The sequence below is a fragment of the Curcuma longa genome, chromosome 1, assembly GCF_044706935.1.
Source record: "Curcuma longa cultivar G26 ecotype Majalengka, Jawa Barat chromosome 1, ITB_CL_G26_1.1, whole genome shotgun sequence".
Lineage (NCBI taxonomy): Eukaryota > Viridiplantae > Streptophyta > Magnoliopsida > Zingiberales > Zingiberaceae > Curcuma > Curcuma longa.
In genome coordinates, this window is record NC_133861.1 from 7,359,099 (window position 1) to 7,378,391 (window position 19,293).

The window sequence follows — 19,293 nt, forward strand, 5'->3', positions numbered from 1 at the left end:
GATGGAGTAGGTCCGAGACCTAAGTTTGGCTCAACCCGCGACTCTGTCCAAGTCGGGAGAGTATTGGGAATGGTTGAAGAGCCTTGGCTCGGGGAGGACCTGCGGAAGTATCATTGTTAATTAAGTGTAGGAAAAGTAAAGTGCATACCATGACCCTGAGTGTTCTTGACCGCTAAATGCGGTAAGACCGGAGATGCGTAGCGTTCCATGGACTGGTTAAGTTTTTGGCCTTTACATCGGTCTGAGATGCGTAGCGTTGATGTAGGATCGGGCCTGGGCCTGAGCCTGGTGGGTCGGGGCCTGGTAAGTCTAATGGGCCTGATGGGCTTGAGGGGCTGGAGCTCGATAACTTGAAGCTTGAAGAACCGGATCGTGGTGGGCCGGGGCCTGGTGGGCCTAATGGGCCTTGATCTTGATGGGCCTAATGAACCTGATGGGTCTTGATTTTGATGGGCCTGAGGATGTTGGGCTTGAAGGACTTGAGGATTCTGGACTCGAGAATAGTGGGCTTCTGTGGGCCCATAGCGGGCCTCTGACCCGGACAACTGGTGAACCGGTGGTGCGAGCATCGCCGGCGAGAGATGAAGGTTTTGAAGGGCCAGCTTGTACTTAAGGTTGTTGTCCGGAAATTGCTAGGACGGTCGTAGCGACCGCCCTGTTGAAATCTTCCTCCGTCATGGCGTGAGGCGAGGCTGAGGAGGTTCGTCCGTCGGCATCTCAAACCCGGGCAGAAATGTGTTCCCACAGACGGCGCCAAATTATGTTCCGGTTGAGAAGTGCGTCTGGACACGTCACCAGACCTCGCTCGCCGTGGAAGTGGAGCAGGAGGAAGGGAGGAGAGCGATGCGAGCTCCAAGGGCTTCAGGACCACCACGCCGAGGAAGGAGATAGGACCAGCCACCTGGAGGCCCTGAAACATCACGGAGAAAGAGGTCATCCTGGCGCCGGGGAGTCCCCGGACGGCCACTCCGACGCTCAAGTCAGCCCACGGATATAGGAAGAAGATGAACAGTAATGAAAAATACTGTAATGAAAATACTATCATAAAGGGAGATGCCCAGCCCCTAAAAGATAAGGCTGATGAGAGAGAAGGAGCGGAGCTCAGCCCGAGAGAGAGAGAGAGAGAGCGGAGCTCAGCCGTGAGAGAGAGAGAGAGAGCGGAGCTCAGCCGCGAGAGAGAGAGAGAGCGGAGCTCAGCCGCCAGAGAGAGAGAGAGAAAAGGCCTCTTCTTTGATACCTTCGGAGCCTTCTTATAAGCTTGAGAAGATCTGGATGAGATCTGTGCTCAAGACAAGACATTGCCTCGAGAAGAACAGTTTTGAGATCTCATCCCCATTAATGTTAGTCTGACAAGGGATGACTTTGGAAGACTTTTTCTGACAAGTCATTGTAGGTCACATCACATCTAATTATTATTGATGGAGACTCAGAGTGATGTTTGACTATTAGAGAGAGTTTATGACGGGACTGTTGAGCCGAGTGGGCTGAATGGAGCTGGCAAAGCTGAAATGCTGAGAGGGCTGAATGGCAGAGCTGAGCTGCCGAATGACAGTGCTGAGCTGCCGAATGGCAGTGCTGAGCTGCCGAGCCGAGTGGCAGTGCTGAGCTGTTGAGCCGAGTGGCAGTGCTGAGCTGCCGAATGGCAGTGCTGAGCTGCCGAGCCGAGTGGCAGTGCTGAGCTGCCGAGCCGAGTGACAGTGCTGAGCTGCCGAGCCGAGTGAGCCGAGTCCTAGATGGGGGGCTATCACACCCATGTGACCGAACGGGCGATTCGGCAGGCGATGGCCGAATGGGCGATCCGGCAGGCCGAATGGGCTATCCGACTGGCTAAGGCCGAATGGACTATCCGGCAGGCTAAGGCCGAATAGACTAAGTCCTTGGGCTATAACATCCGTAACAGTAACTATAATGTAAAAAAGAATAATGAACAATAGCAGAACCTAGAAGATCCATGATTTCCCTCTTCTCGCATTTTGGCATTATGCCTGTTTTACATGAGAAAGGGCAAGAGTTGGTAAGGCCGAATAGACTAAGTCCTTGGTGGGGGCTATAACATCCGTAACATGCTTTGTCGATTTTGTATATATAATATATCTATTGGATCCTAAACCAACCCGATAAGGAAACTTATAATGCGGCTGCAAACTGCAAACCTAAGAGAAATCGCGAGTTTGGGTCCCGATCTCGGCATCGCGCCTCCCTTGCGTCTTCTTCCGTTCTTCGTGTCTTCGTCGGGCGCGGCCGCAGCAACAACTTCAGCTTGGATTCGGCGATCTGCAAGGCGGCTGAGGACGCCGGTGTGTGAAGGGTGGATTGGGCAGCGCCGGTAACAGGGTCAATGGGCTGCGGCAGCGGCGTGAAGGGCAGACCGGAAGAGAAGAAGTAAATCGGGTGAGTTTCAGCCGAATAGCTTGATCTCTAGGGTTTTTCGGACACTATGTAGCGAGATTACTGCATACCACTTCCATTTGCTTTATTACCTATAAATTGTTGATAGAATATGAATAAATTAGTTGTTGTATTACTTAGTCTAATGTCCTAGTTTTTAGATTAAGATAATCTACAAGATATCCTAGTTCTCACTTGATATCCAAGCCTATCCACTACCCACTAGTTCTAGATTTTACTCTATAACTTATCTAATTCATCAAAGCTTGCTACAATTTCTAGCCATGGTAAAAAACTAAGCCTCTGTGGTTAATTAATTCAACAACATCTTCACAAATGAATAGTAATGGCGAATTATTTTCTGGACTCTATCTTTTTTACTTTACCACATATTTCTATTGTTGATGACACTTATATTTCTATCAAAGAACATGGTTCCTTGCTTAACTCCTCATTGCTCTTGAATAAAGTGCTTAATGTTGGAAAGCTTCCCATGAGTTTATTTTTTGCTTGCACTTGCACAAAACCCTTAATCTTTTAACATGCCCATTGTGTTTTCCCGGTCATATATTTGATGAAGTCTATCACTTAGACGATCACCTCGCCTTTAACGTTCTTACTAATAACAATCTCACCTTACACCAATGGCATTGTTGACTTGGTGATCCTTTTATATAGATTTGAACAGTTTGTTAATATTCCACCTTTGTTGACCAAGCTTTATTGTGAAGTGTGTGAATTTGGTAAGGATCATTGAATATCATTTCCTCTTGCAGTCAAGAATTACCTCTTCTCGTTCCATTGCAATACTTATATCTACCTCTTCTCGCTCCATTGCAATACTTAATTATATCTTAGTCTCCATGCCTCCATGAGCTTCAAATGTTTGTTCTCTGAGCCAACATAAAAAAATTCTTGATGGTCCTTCTAGTGTGTCTCCCTTATTACTTGGTCCCACCCAATCCAACATTTTAAGAAAGGGTCTATCAAATTTGAAGCGCATACAACCATTCTTAATGATGATTTGACATACCTAAATGTTCATTTCCTTGGTAAATTTCTTACAATAGCCTTCTAATGTTAAAAAGGCAAACTATGGCCCCTACTATGAAAGGAAAAATCATTTTCCCTTTGCTATTCAAGATTACTATCAACATACATCTAGAGTCGCATGAAATGGCAGAGATTGGAGGATAATGTCTCAAAGTGCAATGTCTCAAAGTGCATCAAAACATGTCCAGAGATGTAAGGTATCTTTAATATTAGATCTTGGTTGGTGTTGGTTGATTATTGACGTTACTGTAGAGTTGATTATATAGCCCCCCAAATATGAGTATATCGTTTTTATTATATGACCCTCAAATATGAAATCCTGGATCCGCCCCTGCACTTAAACTTATAATTCTTGCTTTTGTTCGATCGATCAGAACAGGATTTCGTGAAGTAACTTGGTGTGAGTTTGAATGCAGAGGGCGACGGTGGTGGGTATATTGACGAGGCATGATTTCATGCCCCAGCACATCTTGGGTCTGCATCCATACCTGACGAAGAGCAGATGGAAGAGATTGCGGTTTCGGACATCGATTTTTACCAAGTTTTTCAGGGCTCCGAATTCTAAGATGTGTGAAGGATTTCGATTGTTCTTCCTCGATCGGTGTGTAATGAGTGAGAACTAAAAGCTTTGTGTTTTTTTCATTATTCTTTATGCGGAACCTTGTAATAATACTTGTATCAAAATCATCTATTATTTGTGTATCCCATTATTCGCTTATTCGTCTTTATTTTTATTTTACATTAAATAAATAAATATATCCGGCCGCATTAAATTGAATTATAATAAATATAATTTAGATGTTATAACACTTAGACATTAACATCAATATGAATGCTCTAATAAATAAAGCGCGGCAAATCCTATTGTGTCCATATACAATATAATCAAACAATTATATAAAACCTCAATTAAAAGGTCACACCTACTTATAATAATTAACTAAAGTATTTTAAGATTAGGAAATTATCTCAAAAGTACTGTTAATTACTTAATTTTTTTGGGTCTATTTTAAACAAATGAGTCAAATGTGTATGTTATTAATTCCTTTTCTTTTCTTAACAAAGAAAAATAAAAGATAACTGAAGGATCCATTTAATTTTCGACTTATCTAGCTCTTCCGTTTTAGTTTATCTGTTGATTTATTTCTTCAAGCAAAACAAATTATAAGAAGAAATTGACTGTTTGACATATTGAATACTTAATTTATTCCCATGCACAATCGATGAAATGACGATAACACATTCGTCTAGAGTTCTAGACTCACAATTACACTCATACTACTGAAGCTAGCTAGCCAACAATATAATACGAGAAAAATACAGGCAGTACTTCTTTAATGATCATTAATTAAGCTCAAAATAGATGATTCCAGGCAGTAGGATGGGTCTGATCGTGCAACGTCGACCTGCAAGGAAGTAGAGTTATAAAGGAAATGAGGATGAATAATGTATGGATGTGGTATAGGGTTTGTGTACGTTGAGGGAGGGGGTGGCGTGGGCTAGAGGGTGCAGGTGTAGCCGGGCGGCGGGGCCTTGCCGCAGGTGAGGAGGAGCTGGAGGGCGAGGGGGAAGTAGACGCTGATGTCGAGGTGCTTGAGCTTGATGGTAGTGCAGAGGCAGACGGCAGCCTCCAGCTCCACCAGCGGGTGCAGCAGCGGGCAACACTGGTTGGCCACCGGGTCGCCGAGGCCGATGTGGACCAGGCCGCTGAGGAGGTCCACGCACGCCCCCATCATGAGACTGTCCGCCGGGCAGCTCGCTGGAGCAAGCGCTGGAGTCGGGCTCGCTGGTGCAAGCGCTGGAGGCGGGCTCGCTGGTGCAACCGCTGGAGGCGAGCTCGCTGGTGCAACCGCTGGAGGCGGGCTCGCTGGTGCAAGCGCTGGAGGCGGGCTCGCTGGTGCAAGCGCTGGAGGCGAGCTCGCTGGTGCAAGCGCTGGAGGCGGGCTCGCTGGTGCAAGCGCTGGAGGCGGGCTCGCTGGTGCAAGCGCTGGAGGCGGGCTCGCTGGTGCAAGCGCCGGCGGCGAGTGCTTCCGCCTACGGGAGGCACCGTGATGGGTGGACTTCCGATCACCGGAGGAACGGTGATGTGTGGTTTACCGATGATAGGGGGCGGACGTAGGGCGGTTTTCCGATGATGGGGGATTCGGTTGTGGGGGGCTTATGGTGGTGTTTAGGAGGCTTGGGGGATTTGGATTTGGATTTGGAGTTGGAGTCGGGGAGGAGAAAGGAGGAGAAAAGGAGCATGGTGGTGGTGGCGACGACGAAGATGACTCGAGAGTTGGAGGCGGCCATGGCGACGAGAATACTTGGCGATGCTAGCTCACTGGATGGCTTGGAAGAGAAATCGAGGATCTGTTCCAAAATATTGGCGTCCGTGGGACCCTATGGACTTTACATCTAGCTCGCTGGATTCGTATTCGTATTCGTATCCCATGGATTATTCAATCATGTAATATATTTTCGTACTCCATTGATTTGATTGGTAAGAGAAGCCATGACACGCACGCTTGCAGACTTGCAGAAGAGACAGCATGACACCTAGCTCGCGATGGTATCCGTATCCTCACGGACTTTTGCATCTGCCTCGCGCTCTATTCGCCCGCTGACTTTACATTCACCTTGTTTTCGTAAGTGCGGCCCGCAGCGCTTTAATTTGTATCGAAGCACCACGACGCGCATTGCATGTTCTCCAATGAGCACTCCCCAACCGACACGCACCCTTAACGTGCGAAAGATTAGATTAAGTTTAATTCGTAATGAGAATGATATGGCTAATAGCTAATTAATTAAGTCGGAATATAATTAATTAACGAGATGATTTCCCTAAATATAATATATTACTCTGGGTCATCCTAATAATTTTTGAGCTTGAGTTTAACTAAAAAAATTCCTAAATCATAATACGCGTTCGTGACTTTTTCGAATTAAATCAATACATTTAAGAAATCAATAAATTTCGATGAACTTTAACTTTAAGAAATTTTGTTCCGCATTTACTATTGTAACTGAGATATATAGTGAATAAGATTTTATAAGCAATATGAATATTTAAAAAATATTCATTTATTTTTCAAATAATTCAGTATATCAATTGTTGATTTTGCTTTGTAATAGCTAGCACTTCAAGAATATCAACCTGAAAAATAAATTATCGACATTAATATCAGAGCAATCTTTAGGAGAGAATTTTCAAAATTGATCTCAATAAAATTTCATCAATTGCATGTTTTAACCTCTTGAGGTTATAAAAAAAATTAAATATTTCTTTATAATTTTGAAACGGTTTAAATAGAGTTTTCATAAGAGAACAAACTTGATCGATCAATTAAATAAAAAAATAATTGATTCAAAAAGATTTTACAGATTACTGTATCACTTCTTCATTGTTACCAGTATAACAATTATTATAAATGCTCTGTTAATATTATTATATTTATATAAATGACAACATGTATAAAAAAAATACACCGTCAATAAACTTTTTTTATGACTTACAGAGTCTACTATTAAACTTTAATATTAATGACTCGTAAAATGCGCTATTAATATTATTTTGCGACGCGTAAAAAGTGTATACTGTCAATAAATATCATGCTTTTAAAACAAAATATTAACAGCGCGCTGTTAATATTCTTTAAAAATTTAAGATCTAGTAACCCGTAAACCTCTTCACCGAACCTCTCCGTCCAACCACTCTCCGCCGAAACCCTAAACTCCCGCTCCGCCGAACCTCTCCGCCCAACCACTCTCCGGCGATCCCCTCTCCGCGAACCTCTCCACCGAACCCCTCTCTGACGAATCTGTCTCCGCGCGCTGAACATCTCCGCCGAACCCACCTTCGTTCCTTCTCCGTAACGCTCTCGCAATCCTTTCGTCTTTCTCAGGTTCGATCTTTTTTTGTTTGCTTTTGTTTTTTTTTTCGTTCCCTCTCAGGGAGAAGGTCGGACTCTCTGGGCCGCAGCCGCCGTCGCAGTCCACCTATCCATCCCCTTCTTGCTCCCCTACTGTCGAATATGGCGGATCTGGCATAGCTAAATCGGGCCCCCGCGTCTGTGTACGGATCGCGCATATCGTCTCCTGCAAGGTATGAGACCAACGTTTCGTCTCCGATTGACAAGTTGTCTCCTTTTTGTAATTTTTATGTAATGCTATAGAATGAGGCATTTTTGTTGAAAAAGCCTTTGATGTTAAATATGCTGCCTTTGTTTCTCAGTAATAGCTCGAATGTCTCTGGCATTAGGATTCCCCATGTATGATTCCACAACTTTTTGGGAAATAATAGCTGATTAAAGGGCCGAATGAAACGTTTTTGCAGACAGAGTCCTGAGAGAAGCATTGTCTCTTTGTAGAGACAGCTTAACACTATAATTTTGATAACAAATAGCTGGTTGATTGAGCATGCTTATCGCTTTCATTAGTGATGCAATCTGAAAATGAAAATTGTGATCTTGCATCAATTGTTGTCTATAACCACTTAACTATATTAGTTTTGTATAACAAGTTCAGATTGACAGATTGAGGGAATACCATTTCTTTTTTTGTTGATTTAATATTATATTGGAAACTTTTAGAAGCTCACCCATCCTCCTGCTAACATCTGGAACTGGTTTCTTTTTTTTTTATGGTAACTATAATGTAAAAAAGAATAATGAACAATAGCAGAACCTAGAAGATCCATGATTTCCCTCTTCTCACATTTTGAAATGAAATTGACATTATGTCTGTTTTACATGAGAAAGGGCAAGAGTTGGTGGAGAATTAAGCAATGAAATAAAAACCTCGATTTCCAGACTCCTCCTATGGTTCTGTTCTAATTTTAAAACTCAAATTTTCTAATGGAGGATTTTCATCATGCACTTACTTCCATTGGACTCTTAACAACAATAAAGTTAATCTAGCAATGTTGAATTATTAACAGATGTTCTTTCTCTGTGAAACTATGATCTCAGTAGAATCTGTGTTCTGGATTGATGCAGAATGTTTTTACTTTTTGAACTTCAAATGCCTCCATGATAGTTTTTTTAAATGAAGGTAAATATGTATATCATCAAAGAAAAAACACAAGCATACAAATTAACCAATGACTCTATCTCACGTCATGTCTGACGAATTATCAGATCTGAGTAAGTGTTAATGGTGCATCATACACGTGCTCACATGTGAACCAACACTATCATATATCACTCATACTCTGTCTCACATATAGGTACTTATGCTACTACCCTCATCCTGTCAGCATCCGCGGTAGTGAGGTAATCACATCGTACATCATGAGCCACCATCACAGCTACCTGGACATCAACTCATCAGTCACCACACCATCATCCGTCCTCTGCATCAGCCCACATGGTATCTCCGAGTTGTGCCTCAGCACCCACCAGAAGTTTGTCACCTGCCAGCAGTACCTCTCAGCGGAGATCGTGTCCTCCACAGTTAGCCGATGCATGCAATCCGCAATCCATCGTGTCCATAACACCGCCGTCAGCTCCCAGTAGCCATCAATCAACAACATCTCCAATATCACTTCCAACAATCTGCACACTTTTAGCAAGTGGCCAGTTGTCAACGGATTTGATGTGTCTTTACTGTAGCTGTTCTTACAGACTAGATGAGTCATTCTGGTGGACTCATTCATCCTCTTAGGTTTTTTGACAAAGTCTCAACCATCAAGAGATTCGGAATGTCTTTATCACGAGCCGTTTGCTGTGGACTAGATGGATCAATTATGGTGGATCCATTCACTCTCATAGGTTTTTTTGACAAAGCATCAACCATCAACGGATTTGAAGTGTTTCTATCATGAGCTGTTTGCTGCGGACTTGATGGATCGATCATGGTTGATCTATTCACCATTTTTTTTACAATATATATGTATGCATGTATGTAGATGCAGGGAATGTATATATAATGTAATGCTCAAATGGGGAAGTAATATATGTGCCAACCCTAAATGCATGGATGTGATTCTGTACATGAATGTGTGGATGAATGAGATGCTCGCTACCTCAAACTGACACAAGTCTCCAGTATATATTGTTGGTGTCCCGGTTAGTTTTGATGTTATCATTTGGTTGAATGCATCTCGCAAAATAATAAGAAGAAAATTAGGTTGGAAATGAATTGCTAATAAAATTAAATCAACAAATATATATTCAATTCTAAGCAAGGTAGGGATGTAAACGAGTCATACATTTCTATAAAAATAATTTATTATTAATTAAATAAACTCATCCAACGATTCCAAAATAAAAAGTCATACATTTCTATAAACTATTAATTTATCATACATTTTAAAATATTATTACATTCATGGTACGGTCCTCTAAATTTATTTATATTTATATTTGTAATTTTGGAATCTTAATAAAAAAATAAAAAATTAAAATTAAAAGAACGTTAATAAAAGTAATAAAAATTTAAAAAATTATTGATTTATCATACTTTTTGGAATACCGTTACCTTCATAAATGGTATGGTCCTCTAAATTTATTTATATTTATATATTTAATTTTGAAATATTAATAAAAATAAAAAATTAAAATTAAAAGAATGTTAATAAAAGTAAAAAAATTAGTCCTTCAGTTTTTATTTTTTTAATAGTTAATTACAAGAGAGAAAAAAAATAAAACAAAATTAAAAAATAACAAATACAAAAAATACTTTGTTACTACTTTGGCATCATCAACTCAGTGCCATTTTGATTAAAGCATTATCATTTTAGTACTGATTTTGTCACTTAGTATTATTTTTATCAAAATTATATAAATAAACTAAGGAGGTTATTCAAAGTAAATAATATTAATTTGATATGTATTTTAATTTTTTTTAGATTGACAATGATTTTTATATTAAAGTCTTGATAAAATAACTAAGTTTTCATTTTATTTTTTTGATTAATTTTGTTTCACATTTCCTTATTTCTTATAATTAGATATTAAATAAATATATATAAGGTATTTTTAAAAGATTTTTTAATTTTTTATTAATCTTCTTTTGTATTTTTAAAAATTTTAAATTTTTTATTAAAGTTTTAAAATTGGAAAATATGTATAAATAAATTTAAAAGATCATTCGTTTAATTATTTTTTAATAAAAAATTAGACTTTTTAAAATCTCAATGGCTTTTGTATGTGTCGATGAACTAATTAAATTATTATTATTATTTTAATTTAATTTCATTCGATTCAATTTAGTTTGATTTAAATAAAAATAATAATTGTTTACGTTAATTTAGGACTGAAATAGTCGAGAAGGATATTTTGAAAAGTAGTGGAATTTTTTATAAAAATCAATGCATAATGTGTTCTTGAAAAACTTTGAAAATTGGGTGCAAAAATACTAGGGAAATCTATGATGATAACTATTTCAACATTTCAGTAAAAAGATGGGCTCTGTCATTTCAACGGTCTCACATGGTCGGTCCAATGAGGAAATAAATCTGAAAATTATAATTGACCACTACAAAAAAAATATTGTCTCAACTTCGCCGATATATACGGCGATAACCAAATATAAAAGTAAACTATGAATAACAGATAGAAAATAAAGATGGTAAAAATAACATAAAAAGGAGAAAATCTCAAAAGCTTCCCACAAATTAATTATTGTAAATCATCTTTTGGTTGGGCTTCACCGGGGCTAGGTGGCGCCTTCACATCACGGGCAGGGACGGGCAACCTCTCAGAAGGGCCTCCGGCGAGTTTGCCTTTGTTGCTGCGGCGGCGGGACAGTTGGGATCCCAAGTTTTTTAGCTCCGACGAATACTCATCGTTCGTGATATGGAGTTCAATGCGGAGATCAGTCAGTATCTCTTCCTGAGACCATGAAATTGAACCAGAGGCGAAGAACTTTTGGAGCACAGAGCGAATGCTGTGCAGCGCCAGTTCATGTTCCTTCATGCCTTTGCCTCCTCCTCCTCCTCCTGCTGCTTCTCCTTCCTTGACCTCGTTGATGGCTCTCAATCTTTTGCCGCTGCCCTTTCTCGACTGCTCCTCTGCTCCTAGTCTGCGCTTGACCATGGTGGAAAAGGTTTGCAGGATTTTGAGCGCCCTGTCGAGGGAAATCAAACAAGAACACAGAATGATCTCGACAGTGACCGGAAGAAGCTTTATATAGGTGGAGAATTCTGTTTGAGGGAGGAGAAATATGAGGGAAGGGGCGCTAACTCACTCGATGAATTCTGTTTGAAGGAGGAAAAATATCAGGGAGGGAACGGGCGTTGATTGTGAGACTCACTAGATCATTCAAATATATTTTTCAAAATGATAATCTTTTAAAATAGATTTAATTATAATTTATATATGAATCTATTTAAATGATCTAAGATTTATTAAATTTCAAATTATTAGATGTGGATTAAATATATAGAATCTGTTAGTCCATTCTGTTATTATCGGATATGGATTAAAAATATATAATCCGTTAGTCCATTCTGTTATTATCGGATATGGATTAAATATATAGAATCCGTTAATCTGTTTCATTATTATCAAATATAAATTAAATATATAGAATAACGATAACGGATCAAATTTTTATATATAGAATTATTTAATCACTGAAGATTTAGGAAATTGACATCCTAGGTTCATTTTCCATTGATGAATATGTTAAAAGAGGGGATGTCAATTGTTCATAAACTCTCGAGGACCACTTAACTATATTAGTTTTGTCAAATTCTCTTTCGCAATGTGTTGGAATATAACAAGTTCAGATTGACAGATTGAGGGAATACCATTTCTTTTTTTGCTGATTTAATATTATATTGGAAAATTTTAGAAGCTCACCCATCCTCTTGCTAACATCTGGAGCTGGTTTCTTTTTTTTTTTTTTTTATGGTAACTATAATGTGAATAAGAATGATGAACAATAGCAGAACACTATGTCTGTTTTACATGAGAAAGGGCAAGAGTTGGTGGAGAAGCAATGAAATAAAAACCTCGATTTCCAGACTCCTCCCATACTTGGTTCTGTTCTAAAATTTTCTAATTGAAGATTTTCATCATGCACTTACTTCCATTGGACTCTTTACAAAAATAAAGTTAATCTAGCAATGTTGAATTATTAACAGATGTTCTTTGTCTGTGAAACTATGATCTCAGTAGAATCTTTGTTCTGGATTGATGCAGAATATTTTTACTTTTTGGAACTTTAAATGCTTCCATGATACTTTTTTTTTTTAAATGATTCATATATAAATAAAATAAAAGAGATTAGACTCCTCAAATGTACAATTAAAATATCAACATCATAGCCCAAACAGTACTAGCCTTTGAGCACACATATATGACTCATAAACTACATTAAACCCATGACACCACCAACACTTAGATACCATAACTCCACATGTTCACACATCACAACACTTACATGCTCATCCACAAGTCATACAAAGCACCACAGTTCACAAAATCAATCTCATCTCAGGAACGGAGCCATCGACAACTTGAATGCTACCGTGGCTTGAGATCTACAAATCGATACACATGGACATGTACCTTGCAAAAAATCCAATCAAAATCCGTAATAATGCCTTGATAACATTTTCAATTTTGTGCCTCACATATATAGTATATCAAGCTAGAGATGTCGAGGTAGCATGCCTTGGTTTTCCGTCACACATTCTTGTAATGTCACCTAAGAACCTGTTGCATCTCCTCAAAAGAAGTAAACTTTTGTTCAATACCGAGCCAATGTTTAACCTTGCCCCATATCTCACAAACCTTGGGACATTCAAAAAAACTCCATGATACTTCATTGTATGCTATGTGGTATTGTAATTTTCTTTGCATCCTTGTTCTTCTATATACAAGTTTTTCAGAGCTCCTTCGATGTAGTTTTGCTCTTAATTAGCTTCTAAGATGTGTGAAGGATTTTGATTTTTCTTCTTCGGCATGTAATAACCGAGAACTCGAAGCACGTGTTTTCCATTATTCTTTATGCGGAAGCTTGTAAGATTTGTATCAAGTTCACTTTTGTTATGAAATTTTATCGAAAAAATGTAGGGTTTGGAGGTCCTTTGTGGCATTTTTGCCTCTACAAAAGTGAATCTCCTCAGTATTAACTTAATTATGGACAATGTGCCATGATAAACTTTTGAGATTCCTTTGGCACAAATCCTCTTTGACTTTCCAATGAACTTATTAACTATGAGTGCAATGAATCGAGCGATCTACCGATTCTTTTTGGCACACATTTGTTCATTCAATAATTCCAACTCCCATTCCATCATTTCCTTTGTGATTGCCCAATAGCTTCAAACCTATCGGGCAATCGCAAAGCACATGGAGGATTTAACCCTAAGGCCAACTATTGTGTCGATATACAATAAAATCAAACTATTAAACCTCAATGAAACAGTCACGCCTATACTATATATCAGCAAGATCTTTCATTTCATTTTTTATGAATAAAAAATTTGTCCAATTCATAAATTGAATTTGCATGGCCGATTCAGAAATAATCTTATTATTATCTTTTGAATCTTTTGCATTTTCATTTGGTCCATATACTTTTACCTTCTTGAATTCAAATAAAAAAATTGGGTTTACTTTTTCAAGTTTATTTATTATTCGTTTTAGAATTGAAAAAATTTTGATAACCCATGGTTTTGAAACTTTTACTTTTAGAGGTAGAAAATAATTTTTTTTTCACTTTTCGAATATATTTTTTTAGTTCTTTATATATGGGTTCACAAAAAGAAGCTAGGGTTCAGGCAGGACCAAAAGGAAGTTTTGTTTCCGTTCCCCAAACTGTTAAAATTAGAATTTTCTTATTTTACTTTTTTTAATAAAAAAATGATATACTATATATGAAAGTTTTGACCTGAAATGCAACATGACAGACATAGCAGTCTTATAAAAATGATACACTACATGAAAGTTTTGACATGAAATATAACATGATAGACGTGGCAGTCCATGTATGCCATGCCACGTGGCTTTTTTTCCTCCTCTGTTCCATGATACACTACATCACCTTCGGATCCTACTAAGTTTGCCTACCCCTTCTTATGCTTGCTTGCTCTTTTCCTTTGAATATGTTCAGAGGAGGAAAAAAAGCCACATGGCATGACATACGTAGACTGCCACTTTTGTCATGTTGTATTTCATGCCAAAATTTTCATGTAGTGTATCATTGCTCATACTTATAATAATTAATAACTTAAGTAGTTTAAGATTAAGAATATTTCTTCCTTTTAATTAGTTTATCTTTTAACTTAGTTTTTGGAGCAAATCTACTCTCTAAGCCTACATATAACAATGGTTAACTAGATAACTAATTAAAGCCCAAGAAGCACGTCATCTTTTCCTTTCCTTAGTTTTTGATAATCTAATTGATTGGATTTCACAATTCACTCGATTAATTGCATACAGTGGGACCCACTGTATGCAATTGTGAGTGTCATACTACAATGCTACCATTTCATGGTAAGTATCATTTCTCTATTATTATTTAGTTTCATTTGATTTAAATAAAAATAATAATTGTTTACGTTAATTTAGGACTGAAATAGCCGAGAAGGATATTTTGAAAAGTAGTGTAATTTTTGATAAAAATGAATGTATAATGTGTTCTTGAAAAACTTTGAAAATTGAGTGCAAAAATACTAGGGAAATCTATGATGATAACTATTTCAACATTTTAGTAAAAAGATGGACTTTATCATTTCAACGGTCTCACATGGTCGGTCCAATGAGGAAATAAATCTGAAAATTATAATTGACCACTACAAAAAAGATATTGTCTCAACTTCGCCGATATATACGGCGATAACCAAATATAAAAGTAAACTATGAATAACAGATAGAAAATAAAGATGGTAAAAATAACATTAAAAGGAGAAAATCTCAAAAGCTTCCCACAAATTAATTATTGTAAATCATCTTTTGGTTGGGCTTCACCGGGGGGCTAGGTGGCGCCTTCACATCACGGGCAGGGACGGGCAACCTCTCAGAAGGGCCTCCGGCGAGTTTGCCTTTGTTGCTGCGGCGGCGGGACAGTTGGGATCCCAAGTTTTTTATCTCCGACAAATACTCATCGGTTGTGATATGGAGTTCAATGCGGAGATCAGTCAGTATCTCTTCCTGAGACCATGAAATTGAACCAGAGGCGAAGAACTTTTGGAGCACAGAGCGAATGCTGTGCAGCGCCAGTTCATGTTCCTTCATGCCTTTGCCTCCTCCTCCTCCTCCTGCTGCTTCTCCTTCCTTGACCTCGTTGATGGCTCTCAATCTTTTGCCGCTGCCCTTTCTCGGCTGCTCCTCTGCTCCTAGTCTGCGCTTGACCATGGTGGAAAAGGTTTGCAGGATTTTGAGCGCCCTGTCGAGGGAAATCAAACAAGAACAGAATGATCTCGACAGTGACCGGAAGAAGCTTTATATAGGTGGAGAATTCTGTTTGAGGGAGGAGAAATACGAGGGAAGGGGCGCTAACTCACTCGATGAATTCTGTTTGAGAGAGAAAAAATATCAGGGAGGGAACGGCCGTTGATTGTGAGACTCACTAGATCTGAAATGAATTCAAATATATTTTTCAAAATTGATAATCTTTTAAAATGGATTTAATTATAATTTATATATGAACCTATTTAAATGATGTAAGGTTTATTAAGTTTCAAATTATTAAATGTGGATTAAATATATAGAATCTGTTAGTCCATTCTGTTATTATCGGATATCGGATATGGATTAAATATATAAAATCTGTTACTCCGTTTCATTATTATCATATATAAATTAAATATATAAAATAAGGATAACGGATCAAATTTTTATATATAGAATTATTTAATCACTGAAGATTTAGGAAATTGACATCCTACGTTTATTTTCCATTGACGAATATATTAAAAGAGGGGATGTCAATTGTTCATAAACTCTCGAGGACCACTTAACTATATTAGTTTTGTCAAATTCTCTTTGGCAATGTGTTGGAATATAACAAGTTCAGATTGACAGATTGAGGGAATACCATTTCTTTTTTTGCTGATTTAATATTATATTGGAAAATTTTAGAAGCTCGCCCATTCTCCTGCTAACATCTGGAACTGGTTTCTTTTTTTTTATGGTAACTATAATGTGAATAAGAATGATGAACAATAGCAGAACCTAGAAGATCCATGATTTCCCTCTTCTCACATTTTGAAATGAAATTGACATTATGTCTGTTTTACATGAGAAAGGGCAAGAGTTGAAATAAAAACCTCGATTTCCAGAATCCTCCCATACTTGGTTCTGTTCTAATTTTAAAACCTAAATTTTCTAATGGAGGAAAGTATAACATAACTGGAAGATTTTCATCATGCACTTACTTCCATTGGACTCTTAACAAAAATAAAGTTAATCTAGCGATGTTGAATTATTAACAGATGTTCTTTGTCTGTGAAACTATGATCTGATCAGTAGAATCTGTGTTCTGGATTGATGCAGAATATTTTTACATTTGAACTTCAAATGTCTCCATGATATACTTCGATCTTATGCTATGTGGTAGTGTAATTTTCTTTGCATCCTTGTTTTTCGATTTCTACAAAGTTTTTCAGAGCTCCTTCGATGTAGTTTTGCTCTTAATTAGCTTCTAAGATGTGTGAAGGATTTTGATTTTTCTTCTTCGGCATGTAATAACCGAGAACTCGAAGCCTGTGTTTTCCATTATTCTTTGTGTGGAAGCTTGTAAGATTTGTATCAAGTTCACTTTTGTTATGAAATTTTATCCCAAAAATGTAGGGTTTTGAGGTCCTTTGTGCCATGTTTGCCTCTACAAAAGCGAATCTCCTCGGTATTAACTTAATTATGGACAATGTGCCAAGATAAACTTTTGAGATTCCTTTTGGCACAAATCCTCTTTGACTTTCCATCGAACTTATTAACTATGAGTACAATGAATCGAGCGAACTACAGATTCTTTTTGGCAGACATTTGTTCATTCAATTCCAACTCCCATTCCATCATTTCCTTTGCGATTGCCCGATAGCTTCGAACTATCGGGCAATTGCAAAGCACACGGAGGATTTAACCGTAAGGCCAACTATTGTGTCGATATACAATAAAATCAAACTATAAAACCTCAATGAAACCGTCACACCTATACTTATAATAATTAACTTAAGTATTTTAAGATTAAGAATATTTCTTCCTTTTAGTTTATCTTAGCTTGTAACTTAGTTTTTGGAGCAAATCTACTCTCTAAGCCTACATATAACAATGGTTAATTAGATAACTAATTAAAGCCCAAGAACTAGAAGCACGTCATCTTTTCCTTTCCTTGCTTAGTATTAATTTGATAATCTAAGTGTCTGGATTGAACGGCCTTCAAAATATTAATTTATCTGATAAATTTAAAATATAATTTATGCACATTTAAAAATAAAATTTTAAAATATTTATCTCTATTAAAGTTTAAAATTTGATATAAAAATATGATAATGTCCAACTTAACGAAGGAAGGTAAATCAAGAACTGACATACACCCGTGAAGGCTTTCCCTCCCCTTCTGGCTAATATCCAATAAGGTCTTTTCATAAAACATACACACAAAAGACATAATTCTTCCCTTTAATTTCTCATCGGTCAGTATTGCAGGTCCTCAAGTGCCTACCGAGTTCGGCGGTCACGGGACGTTGTCCTCAGTGAAGTACTCAGCAGTCTCGCTCACATGCCCCACAATCCATCAACAACTCTCGCAAAAAAATAAAAATTAAAAAATTAAAAAAATTGTTGAACAGTGACACACACAACAGTAGGCTTCCAATGGCAGTATCTGCTGCACCACACCAAATGCACAGAAAGAAATTGACTGCTGAAATGAACACTTAATTAATTTATTCCCACACTCGATGAGATGACCATAACAGCACTCATGAACTCACTCACACTCACACTCACACTACTGAAGCCAACAATTAATATGATACGGGAAACAATTAATGCAGGCACTTCTTCATGATCATTAATTAAGCTCGAAGCTAGCAGAACTACACTACTCTAATGAGCGAGGATGATTAATGGATGTGGTACGTATTAGGGTTAGGGTTTTAGGAGGGAGGTGGCGTTGGCTAGATGGTGCAGGTGTAGCCCGGCGGTGGGGCTTTGCCGCAGGTGAGGAGAAGCTGGAGGGCGAGGGGGAGGTAGATGTTGATGTTGAGGAGCTTGAGCTTGATGGTGGTGCAGAGGCAGACGGCGGCCTCCAGCTCCACCAGCCCCTGCAGCACCGGGCAGCACTGGTTGGCCACCGGGTCGCCGAGGCCGATGTGGACCAGGCCGCCGAGCAGGTCCACGCACGCCCCGATCTTGAGGCTGTCCGCCGGGCAGCTCGCCGGAGGTGGACTCACTGGTGGAAGCGGCGGCGGCGGTGGCGGCGGGCAGGGTGTGCTTCTGCCTCCGGGAGGTGGTTGAATCACCGGGGGACCCGTTATCGGCGGGTATCCGATCACAGGAGGCACCGTGACAGGTGGATTTCCTATCACCGGAGGGACGGTGATGGGTGGTTTCCCGATGATCGGAGGGACGGTGATGGGTGGTCTCCCGATGATCGGGGGGACGGTGATGGGGGGTTTTCCGATGATAGGGGGGCGGACGTGGGGCGGTTTGCCGATGACGGGGGGTTTGGTTTTGGGGGGCTTATGGGGGTGTCTAGGAGGCTTCGGCGATTTGGGTTTGGAGGTGGGAGGGCAAGCAGCTCCGGCGGAGGCGAGGGGGAGGAGAAGGGAGGAGAAAAGGAGCATGGAGCCGATGAAGACGACCACTCCTCGAGACTTAGAGGAGTCCATGGCCATGAGACTAGCTACTTGGACTCACTCACTACTTTTGAAGAGAGAGTGAGTGTGCATGTACTTAAATAAGAGTTGCAAGG

General features: G+C 39.0%; 2 pseudogenes; both read right to left on the reverse strand.

Moving 5' to 3' along the window:
• Positions 1-4,795: 4,795 nt before the first annotated feature.
• On the reverse strand, positions 4,796-5,733 carry LOC141823434 (uncharacterized; annotated as a pseudogene).
• Positions 5,734-18,262: 12,529 nt separating this feature from the next.
• On the reverse strand, positions 18,263-19,270 carry LOC141841872 (uncharacterized; annotated as a pseudogene).
• Positions 19,271-19,293: the final 23 nt, after the last annotated feature.